Source organism: Schistocerca serialis, chromosome 3, assembly GCF_023864345.2.
Source record: "Schistocerca serialis cubense isolate TAMUIC-IGC-003099 chromosome 3, iqSchSeri2.2, whole genome shotgun sequence".
Classification (NCBI taxonomy): Eukaryota; Metazoa; Arthropoda; class Insecta; order Orthoptera; family Acrididae; genus Schistocerca; species Schistocerca serialis.
This window is the reverse complement of record NC_064640.1, coordinates 169,991,480-170,003,456: the sequence shown is the minus strand read 5'-3', so window position 1 is coordinate 170,003,456 and position 11,977 is coordinate 169,991,480. Positions and strand designations below refer to the sequence as shown.

Genomic DNA, 11,977 nt, shown 5'->3' with positions numbered 1-11,977 from the left:
AAAGAACGGCAGAACGATCCTGCCCCGCCGCAATAGGTGTTCAACAGCAAACTATTGTAGCAGTATGCTGATGTTGCCTGCAACCTATTAATGAGGCTTATCAACATTTAAGTGAGACAAGATATTAATTAGGAATGGTCAAAATAAATTAGGAAACTAATTACATACACAATACTAAGCACAAAATTAGACCTGGTGCTATATTCCTTAAGAATGAGGGCCAACCTCTCTTTTTAATGGAAATGCAGATTATACTCATTCATGTTAATGTTAATTACGCAAAAATGAAAATAAAATTAATTTAAGGAGGCAGATGGTTAGAGAAGAGAGGAAGTAAAGAGATCTTAGCTAGCTTCGTCACATTATAACAGAACGTCACCTTGAGCCCTAAACTAGTATAGTAATACTCGATACAGTAAATAGTTTGGAAGTAACCAATACTCCAATGTCCGATTTGAAGACTGTCAGATTCCTTATATCTATATTTACACACTTTAACCTTCTTCACGTGGCAATGGTGTCTACAACTTGTGACTATTGAGTAGCATGTAATAGTTTCCAAAGCACATTGAATATACCATTTAGCGTAACCTTGAAGCATGCAGAAAACATTAGCCAGCCTTTTCTGTGCATTCCTCCGTATTTAAACTAACGGCCCGAAACACATTGGCAATTGTGAGAAACATAAAATTCTTTTGATTGTAAATTTGGTGAAAGACAATAAGTTTAATTTTATATTTGTGTAGAAGTGTTGTTAAATGTGAGAAGATTCATTAAATAGTGATGTGCATAAACTAAAGTGACTTTCTCTAAAAGACAAAATACCACATGTTACGATAAAAACCAGTTAGTCTCATCCTAACAAAGAAAACCACATGAACCTCTCAGCGGAATCACTCCTAGACTCAATGAAGCCACTATATACTATGAAGAAAATAATGAAGCCATCATCATAAAAGCTATGTGCAAACACTGTTCGTACTTGTTAACGACCTCCATCTAAATTTGAGCCTTCTGTAGATCCTAAATTTACCATGTGGACAAAGGAGTAGGACTTGAATATGATCTAACTTATAGACTGTGGAACTTTAGGAAGGAAGAGGTCTGTTAAAACATGGTGAGTGTATCATCTTCAAAGAGGACCCCCCACGCAACATTAAGCCTCCCCATAGTGTAACACCTGTTCCACCGATAAAATCACATTGCCGGGTTCATTGTGTGTTCCCACTTCTCATCATTTGAGGATACGTCCAGCATCGTCTAACATTATCATTTTGCTGATCCAAGTTTTATCATGTGGGGAGGCATAATTGTTGCATGGGCATATTGATGTCAAAATCTCTGAACATGGTACACTCACCAGTCATCATCATTGTGACACTGCCTCCTTCCCGATGTGCTTCTTTTCAGGGATGCATTCGGACTCTATTCATTTTTACAGATGATGAAGTGCAATTACACAAAAACTGAGTTTGTTGAGGAGCTCTTGGAACAAGAGGATATTTGGCGAATGGACTGGCCTGCCATTTCCCAATTAAAATCCTATCGAGCATGTGTGGGATGCCTTGGGGAAACATACTGCAGTACATCCATACGCAACAATGACCACCCAGCAGTTTTCAACCACACTGGAGGAGGGAATGGAATGCCTTACCAAAAGAACTCTTTACCAACCTTGTTGCCAGCATGGGAGCAAGTTGTAGGGCATGCTTTGCCATCTGTGGTGATCACATACCCCATTAAGGACCATGTCCCAACCTCTGCAATGTCCAAGAAGCATAATAAACTGCGACGACTTCAGTATAATTATTGTCTTTCAATAACAGCATAATTTCTGTTAGTCTCGCGGTCCGTTTCTTTCACTTCTGTACTATACACTAGCAGTTCTTCCTATGCATGGTTAAAGTTTCACAAAGTTATATTACTTCACAGTGACACATCATGCGAAAGTTACTTTTGTCCTTGCGTTTTTCACACCAGTGTATGTAACGAGATACAGCAAGATCAGATAGCTCCACTTCCTGCATTTGAACTCCTTAAATAACTTTTTTCTTTTTTTCATTTTTACGTTTTACACATAGTATATTCAAGTAGGAGGGTAATATCCGTGGAATGTGTAATGAGGGGTGGTTCCGACCAGAGCAAGGAAGGAAGTTCACAGCCCGTGCCTAGAGGTCACACATGTGCGTCACGTGACTATACAGAGCTAGCAGCAGCATCCATCAATTGTCCATACACTGCCAGATGCATTGCGAACAGTGACAGGGAGGCGTCAAAAGATGAGCAAAGAGGTGTTGTTCGTTTTCTGACAGTGGAAGGAGGAGGAGGAGGAGGAGGAGGAACAGACTTTCATCGACGAATGTCACAAGTGTATGGCAAACACTGCATGTCCATTGCAAGCGTCAAGGCGTGGCAAAGCGCTTCAGGGAAGGATGGGTGTCGTTAGCCGATGACACACGGTCTGGAGCAGCACACTGCGTTACTGATGACAACATCCGGCTGTTGGATGCACTCATTACCCAGGACCATCGAGTGACAGTGAAAGCCATAGCCACCATGGTCGGATTGAGTGTCTTAAGTGTTCACACGGCCATGAAGGAATAACTGCACATGCACAAAATGGGTTCCCCACAGTCTTCAACCACACCAGGAAGCATGTTGAATGGCTCCCTTCCGAGTCACTTCTTACAGTACGGAAAAACAGTGAATGTCCAGCGTTACTCACAAACCTTGACCACCCTTCACCAAGGGATCAAATTAAAACAACCTGTGGGGTCATTCTGCTCCACAACAATGCAAAGCCTCATATAGCTAACACAGTCACAGCACTCCTGCAGAAATTCAAATGGGAGGTTCTCTGCCACACTCCATACAGTCCGGACCTCTCCCCCTGTAATTATGCCGTTTTTTGTCCCCTTAAAAAGGCTCTGAGGGGCAAACAATTCACTTGAGATGACAACATCCAGCTGTACATGCAGAACAGGTTAACATCGCAGACTCAGGAAATTTTTGAGACAGCCATTCACCACCTTGTCACAGTGGGACAAGTGTCTCAACAGCCAGGGTCAATACTTGTGACATACAGGTACTGGTTTCTGTAATTATGCCTCCGGCTCGTTTCTTTTTGAACGCCCCTTATAAAAGTTGTCATGGCCAACAGTTGTGTACATAGTGGCAATGCCGTGAGATTCTGTTATACTTGTGAACTCACATTGTATACTTATTCATCATTCTATACTGGTGTAGTCTACTTTTACCTGACAACAGACTGACTCAAATGAAAAGTTATTAGTTAAATGGTCAGTAGTGCAGCCTGGAGAGTAAATTCTCCAGACAGCAAGTTAGGAGATGACACCACAGGACCCACTGTAAAATTTAAAATGCATGTACAGAGCTCGTTTCTGATCTCTATTGGTAGTATCTTTCTGTATAATCCATTGGGGTGGGGGGGATAATCAGACAAAGCTATGTGACACAGCTGTACTTGCTACAATTCTATTATTCAATTATGTATTTTTTTGTATTTTTTTTTCTTTTACATGTAGTACACACTTAAATACAGCTCCACAGCCAGAAATTTGTCAGTCTGTTATTTGCTTCTGTTGTGTACAGGTGCCATTATGCCCGACACTAGATTGTGTCTATTATGTTATTGCACTGTTTTGTTTTCCCCTTTAGTCACTCTTTCAAACCTGCTTGCTTATGGTGTCACTTGCGCACCTCGTGTTGTCTTTGCGAATGTCTCACTTAGGACATTTGTTGTTTGTTATTTCCACAGATATTCGAGTCTGTTTGGGTTTTTCCCAGTTCACTTGAGATTCTGCTGCTTTGTGGCCACAGCACTATTCCTCCACAAGGGAATACAGAAAGCGTAATTCTAGATGTGAAAATAAGTTAGAAATCAACCTACTGTATCTTCTAAAGATTCCTACACAAGAAGAAAATCCTGAGATTTGCTTTTCTGAATGACACTTTAAGACTGAAAATGACATGTGCCAGTGAGAGCTAAGAGCTTCGACTACTACTGTGTTACTTCAGCTGAACAAGTGGGTTGTTATGGAAATCTTGGGAGAGAAATGAATAAACATACTGGCTGTAACTACCAATTTCGTGTGCGTGCTGCTTCATAGTTCACGTGTGAAGTTTTTTTTTTTTTTTGCCACTAGAGGCCATTTGATCTACTAATATGACAGCAGTTTTGTGCGCAGCATGCCGGCTGCACCACCTGTTGGAACTAATGTCTATGTAGGCTGGAGCACAAGGCTCTGCTGGCCACTGACGTATTGCTAATTGTATTGTACCTTGTCCACGCGCCGACTACCTTGTCTTCCATGTGTGTGTACTGTTCGAGCAATAAATTACAGTGTTCTTGGTTAAGTACAATACTCAAAATAATTTCAGTGGTAAACTGTTCACATAAATGAACAATTTCAACTCTTAACAGTGCTAATATTTTAGCAGAAGTGAGTTGTTACACTGCTGAAACGTCGAAGCCGTTTGATCTGCAGCAGAAAATTACATATCTGCAGTCAGTCTAATTCTTGAGCCATTATTCATCTGGAGAAAGTTCCTCTGGCAAATATGAGGAAGATGATACGTAAAAACACTTATTTTGGGAGGATATATTACAAGCTTGTCCTTGCTCCTGGCAGAAGAGGATGACCCTCTGAAATCAAATTCTCTAACAGAATGAGAGAACAATAAGACCATTTTTTCACACATTATAAAAACACGCAAGCATTCATTTCCTCAATATGGCAACTTCAGTGCCTCGTGAAACAACAAACACCCCTCCAACCACGAACCTGGCACTCCACTCTCGCAATAGGGAGATCAAATTTTTGCCAAAAACCAACCAAAATAAATATTTTAGGCAGCATATCAAAACAGAATATTTTAGTTAAATGCAACTTTTCACTACGAAAATAGTTTTGTTTTTAAGAATGGCATTTGTGTGTTAGATGAAATTTACATCTATGCCTCTATTTTGGTTGAAATTTTGAAAATTTCACTGTTATTGCTTTGTGTATACTACACTTTATACTGAGGTCAGTTCATGTACATACAGTGTATGTCCCATATTTTGCACTGTATTCTAAACCATTTGTCTTAAAGGAAAGCTCAAAAATATGTAAAACGCCATCAATACCTTGCTGTTTTTTTCAATATCAATACTTTTGTTCCTATATTATCACGAGACGTATATAACTGTATGTATTGGTATTGATACCAAATATCTTATTGAATCTGGTATTGGAACATCCCTATATCCAGCAGCAGTACATAAGCAAATACAATCTATGGGCAGCAGATGCACTCAAAGATGCCCACTAGCATTTGTTTTGCCTGAAAACACACCACACACACACACACACACACACACACACACACACACACACACATACATACACACACACAATATTGCATAAGGACACAGTTTAGGAAAAGGGATCTGACAGCAAACCAAGCTTTCAGCATTAAGGTCTGTTTGCCAGTCTAGCCTCCAACCACAATACCACAATAGGGTCAGTTCACGTGGTTTGTCATTGGGAATCCACAGGATGCAAACACACCTGAACATAGCTCTTCAAACTGAAGAGTTTAAACCTTACCAGGACATTTAGGCAAGAACATCATAAGATAATTCTTTGTGTGCCATCATTCCCAATTGTGACCTCAATGGCAGCACAAGCTAGTCGGCACCACAAGGACACATGCACAGCTTATGAAACACTGTACACAAGCATCAATCCACTTGCTCCTAACACCATTCTTCTCGTACATCTTCCTGTAACAAAAGGGAATTTATGTTCATCACCTGACAATATTATTATAAGATAATTTAAGATACACATTTTTACAAAACATTTAAAATATGTTAAAAATGGAGTACAAAAGACATGCAAATGGTCATAATTATCTCAGTGAAAATCATTGTTCTCCTTTTTGTTTATGACTCTGCAGTACTCTGATACATTGAAATTGCAATGTAATCTCTTTGCCTATGCAGCTAAGCAACTGACTCCTTCACATCCCACCAACGGGTATGCGCACACACACACTACTGCACCAGCTTTATGGTGGTGTGTGCGCACCTGCTCTCACTCATTTACCACCGATAACTGGAGGCTGGCCACTCAAGGGCTAGTGCTCACAGTCCCGTTGGATAACTTTTATTGCTGTAAGTTTTCTGGCAGTTTTTACCACAGTTATTCCTGTTAGGAGGGTTTAGCCCAGTTGCCGATTTGGGAATGCTACTTGTGCTGATTCTGTGTAATTTATTTTGTACTCAGGATTACGGTAAGTTCAATTTCACTACTTTCTGTTTTGTTTCAAGCTATGGTTTAAATTTTATTTGTACCTTCTTTTAGTGTACTAGCCCGAGAGATTTGCATTCTACTTGAATTCAATGTTTAACCTACTTATGGGAGTTCAAGTAACATTTCTTATATTCTCACTATTTTATAGTTGTCCTTTGATTGATTTGATATGCTCTGTTTACACGAGTTGAAACGTTTTTTTGTCTGTGCTTTATTAAATTTCAGACAGAAGGTCTAATTCATTACTGAAAATCTTAACTGAAAATTGCTTAATTTCAAATATTAACAGCTTATTGGTAATCATCTTGCATTTACATGTTTATGTCAAATTTCACATTTTATACCCATTACAACAGTTGGGTGATTTTTTTTTTTTTTTTCATAAATTAGACTGTCCTGGATGAAATCAAAAGTTTCTTATGGCGTGCCATCTTACCACTCCTAGCTCCTGGCTTGCTACCACATTCCAACAGTAGCAGAGCATGGTTGATAGGGGGGAGTGTTAGGGGGTGGGGTGAGTGAGCTTTCATACCAGAAAAGGTATTAAGAGTAACAATTTATTTTGTGAAGTATTTTGCATAGTGTGTACTTCTCCATTTTTTCCTTACATTATTCCATTCTCAATCATGGCTGTAAGGGAAGTGGTCAGGACTGGACATCTGAGAAAAGATGAATTGATACATGAATTACAAATCCAGAACCAGGTAGTCGAATGCAGTGTTAGTGAATTCGCACAGTGCACCCTTGCAGCATTTGACCCCCACTGCAGCAGAGCCCTGCTGTCCTGAGTAAGTCAAGCCATTGTTGTTTGCCTATGTCCCTAACCAGTGTGCAACACAGTATTTGACCAACTTAAGGACAGCTGTCACTCATGGTCTCCCCATTTCTGGCGCAAGCTCATTTCTATCATTTAAGTAATCTGTTACAGGATTTGTTTAAAATGAATACTGATGTGAAGCAGAGCACAAGAGAAAGTTAGGGAATTTCATCGTCATGCTAATTTACTGGAGTGGAAAGAAATTCCTGACAAACACATAAGCATTGATGATGATAGTATTTTGCAGCATGATAGTGGGCTGCAGATATGGGAACATTTTAATTGTTTACCTACCCCTGTCATGGCTATTATACACAAGACTGATAAACTGTCAATGGAAACTAGTGACCAAATTTTAGAATTTTTGTATTTGTTGGTTAAATTACAATAGGCTAATGTTCTCCAAATTCTTGATCTTAGAGTCTTCAGACCATTTACCCATTAACTATAAGGTGGTTGGCTAGTATTATTGATCATGTTATTCCAGAACGGGGTGCCTCGAGTGGTTTGCGTGGTGGGACTGTTAACCTAGGTTTGTCAAATAGGCTGAGAAGGTAATTAATTAATGAACATTATTTTTGGGTACAAAGTCAACAAGAAACCTTTGTTAATTATATTGAGGATGTCAGACTGGCTCAATTAGCATTGTGAGTCACGGTCCAGCTCTCGGCTGATTAACACTTTTACCGCCTCTGTAGATGTTTCCTGTCTTCTATTTTCAGTATATTTCTTAAATTTCATGCATGTTTTTCTGTTCCAGAGGTGTAAGCTTGCATTTACGACGTGTAAGTTCAGGAAGTCAGTACCAAGCTTTCATTTCTTCTGAACAGCTAGCTAAATAGCTCATTGAGGCATCAGCATCTATTGGTGATACATCAGAGGGTAGCAAGTTGCATATCTAAGATTATGTCTGCTTTTATGGTTTACTCCTTAAGTTAGTCTTGCTAGGATGGGTAGATGTATGCATGCTGTGTGGACGCAGGAGCAGCTGGCCACAGCTCGCAAAAAGCTGAATGCGCTTTTGGCTATGGCCAGTCACCATCAGGCTGATGCCTCCGAGTGTAGCTATGGCAGAGAATTTAGGGCGTTATATGAGACACCGTAAGTGTCGCTTGTTTCATCCACAGGCTCTGCTACCAAGACATCACCTAGTGAATTCGCCCTCACAGCAGGGAGAGTGGCAGGAGGTAGCACATGCGCATCACTCTAGGCAGAGGGCCAATGTGGAGACTGGCTGTCTAGTGTCGCCCATTCACCCTGCGAGTGGATAGGTGGCCGCTCCTTTAGCAGGGTATGAGAAGGCACATGATCAGGAGAGGAGGGGTTTACCAGTTATCGAGAGCTCCACGTAGGCCCTTAGCCAGATGACATTCAGGGCGGGAAAGAAATCCAATGTGCACTTGGTGTGTCTGCTGGGGTGCCTTATCTGAGATGTGGAGGTAGCCTCGCCTGCTACTACGAAGCATGCAGAGTGCAGTCATCTCCAAGTTGTGGCTCAAATCGGCACCAATGGCATCTGTTGCATGGGCTCTGAGGCCATCCTCAGGTCATAAAGGTGACTGGCATAAGTGGTGAAGGCTGCTGTCCTTTGTGATTAAAAGCTATGACCTTAATTCTCTGAAGAATCTACTGTAGTTAAGTTGTTGTTGTTGTTGTTGTTGTTGTTGTGGTCTTCAGTCCTGAGACTGGTTTGATGCAGCTCTCCATGCTACTCTATCCTGTGCGAGTTTCTTCATCTCCCAGTACCTAATGCAGCCTACATCCTTCTGAATCTGCTTAGTGTATTCATCTCTTGGTCTCCCTCTACGATTTTTAACCTCCATGCTGCCCTCCAGTACCAAATTGGTGATCCCTTGATGCCTCAGAACATGTCCTACCAACCGATCACTTCTTCTAGTCAAGTTGTGCCACAAACTCCTCTTCTCCCCAATTCTGTTCAATACCTCCTCATTAGTTATGTGATCTATCCATCTAATCTTCAGCATTCTTCCGTAGCACCACATTTCGAAAGCTTCTATTCTCTTCTTGTCTAAACTATTTATCATCCATGTTTCACTTCCATACATGGCTACACTCCATACAAATACTTTCAGAAATGACTTCCTAACACTTAAATCAATACTCGATGTTAACAAATTTCTCTTCTTCAGAAACACTTTCCTTGCCATTGACAGTCTACACTTTATATCCTCTCTACTTCGACCATCATCAGTTATTTTGTTCCCCAAATAGCAAAACTCCTTTACTACATTAAGTGTCATTTCCTAATCTAATTCCCTCAGCAACATCTGACTTAATTCGACTACATTCCATTATCCTCGTTTTGCTTTTGTTGATGTTCATCTTATACCCTCCTTTCAAGATACTGTCCATTCCGTTCAGCTGCCCTTCCAAGTCCTTTGCTGTCTCTGACAGAATTACAATGTCATCGGCGAACCCCAAAGTTTTTGTTTCTTCTCCATGGATTTTAATACCTACTCCGAACTTTTCATTTGTTTCCTTTACTGCTTGCTCAATATACAGATTTAATAGCATCGGGGAGAGGATACAACCCTGTCTCACTCCCTTCCCAACCACTGCTTCCCTTTGATGTCCCTCGACTTTTATAACTGCCATCTAGTTTCTGTACAAATTGTAAATAGCCTTTCGCTCCCTGTATTTTACCCCTGCCACCTTCAGAATTCGAAAGAGAGTATTCCAGTCAAAATTATCAAACGCTTTCTCTAAGTCTACAAATGCTAGGAACGTAGGTTTGCCTTTCCTTAATCTAGCTTCTAAGGTAAGTCGTAGGGTCAGTATTGCCTCACGTGTTCCAACATTTCTACAGAATCCAAACTGATCTTCCCCGAGGCCGGCTTCTACCAGTTTTTCCGTTTGTCTGTAAAGAATTTGTGTTAGTTTTTTGCAGCTGTGACTTATTAAACTGATAGTTCGGTAATGTTCACATCTGTCAACACCAGCTTTCTTTGGGATTGGAATTACTACATTCTTCTTGAAGTCTGAGGGAATTTCGCCTGTCTCATACATCTTACTCACCAGATGGTAGAGTTTTGTTAGGCCTGCCTCCCCCAAGGCTGTCAGTAGTTCTAATGGAATGTTGTCTACTCCCGGGGTCTTGTTTCGACTTAGGTCTTTCAGTGCTCTCTCAAACTCTTCACGCAGTATCATAGCTCCCATTTCATCTTCACCTACCTAATCTTCCATTTCCATAGTATTGTCTTCAAGAACATCGCCCCTATATAGGCCCTCTATATACTCCTTCCACCTTTCTGCTTTCCCTTCTTTGTTTAGAACTGGGTTTCCATCTGAGCTCTTGATATTCATGCAAGTGGTTCTCTTTTTTCCAAAGGTCTCTTTAATTTTCCTGTAGGCAGTACCTATCTTACCCCTAGTGAGATAAGCCTCTACATCCTTACATTTGTCCTCTAGCCATCCCTGCTTAGCCATGTTGCACTTCCTGTCGATCTCATTTTTGAGACGTTTGTATTCCTTTTTGCCTGCTTCATTTACTGCATTTTTATATTTTCTCTTTTTGTCAATCAAATTCAATATTTCTTCTGTTACCCAAGGAGTTCTACTAGCCCTCGTCTTTTTACCTACTTGATCCTCTGCTGCCTTCACCACTTCATCCCTCAGAGCTATCCATTCTTCTTTTACTGTACGTCTTTCCCCCATTCCTGTCAATTGTTCCCCTATGCTCTCCCTGAAACTCTGTACAACCTCTGGTTCTTTCAGTTTATCCAAGTCCCATCTCCTTAAATTCCCGCCTTTTTGCAGTTTCTTCAGTTTCAATCTGCAGTTCATAACCAATAGATTGTGGTCAGAATCCACATCTGCCCCTAGAAATGTCTTACAATTTAAAACCTGGTTCCTAAATCTCTGTCTTACCATTATATAATCTATCTGATACCTTCTAGTATCTCCAGGCTTCTTCCATGCATACAACCTTCTTTCATGATTCTTGAACCAAGTGTTAGCTATGATTAAGTTATGCTCTGTGCAAAATTCTACCAGGCGGCTTTCTCTTTCATTTCTTAGCCCCAATCCATATTCACCTACTACGTTTCCTTCTCTTCCTTTTCCTACTGTCGAATTCTAGTCACCCATGACTATTAAATTTTCGTCTCCCTTCACTACCTGAATAATTTCTTTTATCTCATCATACATTTCCTCAATTTCTTCATCATCTGCAGAGCTAGTTGGCATATAAGCTTGTACTACTGTAGTAGGTGTGGGCTTCGTGTCTATCGTGGCCACAATAATGCATTCACTATGCTGTTAGTAGTAGCTTACCTGCACTCCTATTTTTTTATTCATTATTAAAGCTACTCCTGCATTACCCCTATTTGATTTTGTATTTATAACCCTGTATTCGCCTGACCAAAAGTCTTGTTCCTCCTGCCACCGAACTTCAATAATTCCCACTATATCTAACTTTAACCTATCCATTTCCCTTTTTAAATTTTCTAACCTACCTGCCCGATTAAGAGCTGTGACATTGCACGCTCCGATCTGTAGAACGCCAGTTTTCTTTCTTTTGATAACGACGTCCTCTTGAGTAGTCCCCGCCCGGAGATCCAAATGGGGGACTATTTTACCTCCGGAATATTTTACCCAAGAGGACGCCATCATCATTTAATCATACAGTAAAGCTGCATACCCTCGGGAAAAATTACGGCTGTAGTTTCCCCTTGCTTTCAGCCGTTCGCAGTACCAAAACAGCAAGGCCGTTTTGGTTACTGTTACAGGGTCAGATCAGTCAATCATCCAGACTGTTGCCCCTGCAACTAGTGAAAAGGCTGCTGCCCCTCTTCAGGAACCACATGTTTGTCTAGCCTCT

At 40.7% G+C, this 11,977-nt stretch overlaps 1 long non-coding RNA gene across 1 annotated transcript in view; it reads right to left on the bottom strand.

The window, feature by feature from the left end:
* Positions 1-5,375: 5,375 nt before the first annotated feature.
* The window catches only part of LOC126469885 (uncharacterized), a 102,974-nt gene continuing 96,372 nt past the window's right edge, over positions 5,376-11,977 (bottom strand). The window contains exon 6 of the long non-coding RNA XR_007586090.1: positions 5,376-5,788. This is a non-coding gene — a long non-coding RNA (uncharacterized LOC126469885). The remainder of the gene's footprint in view (positions 5,789-11,977) is intronic.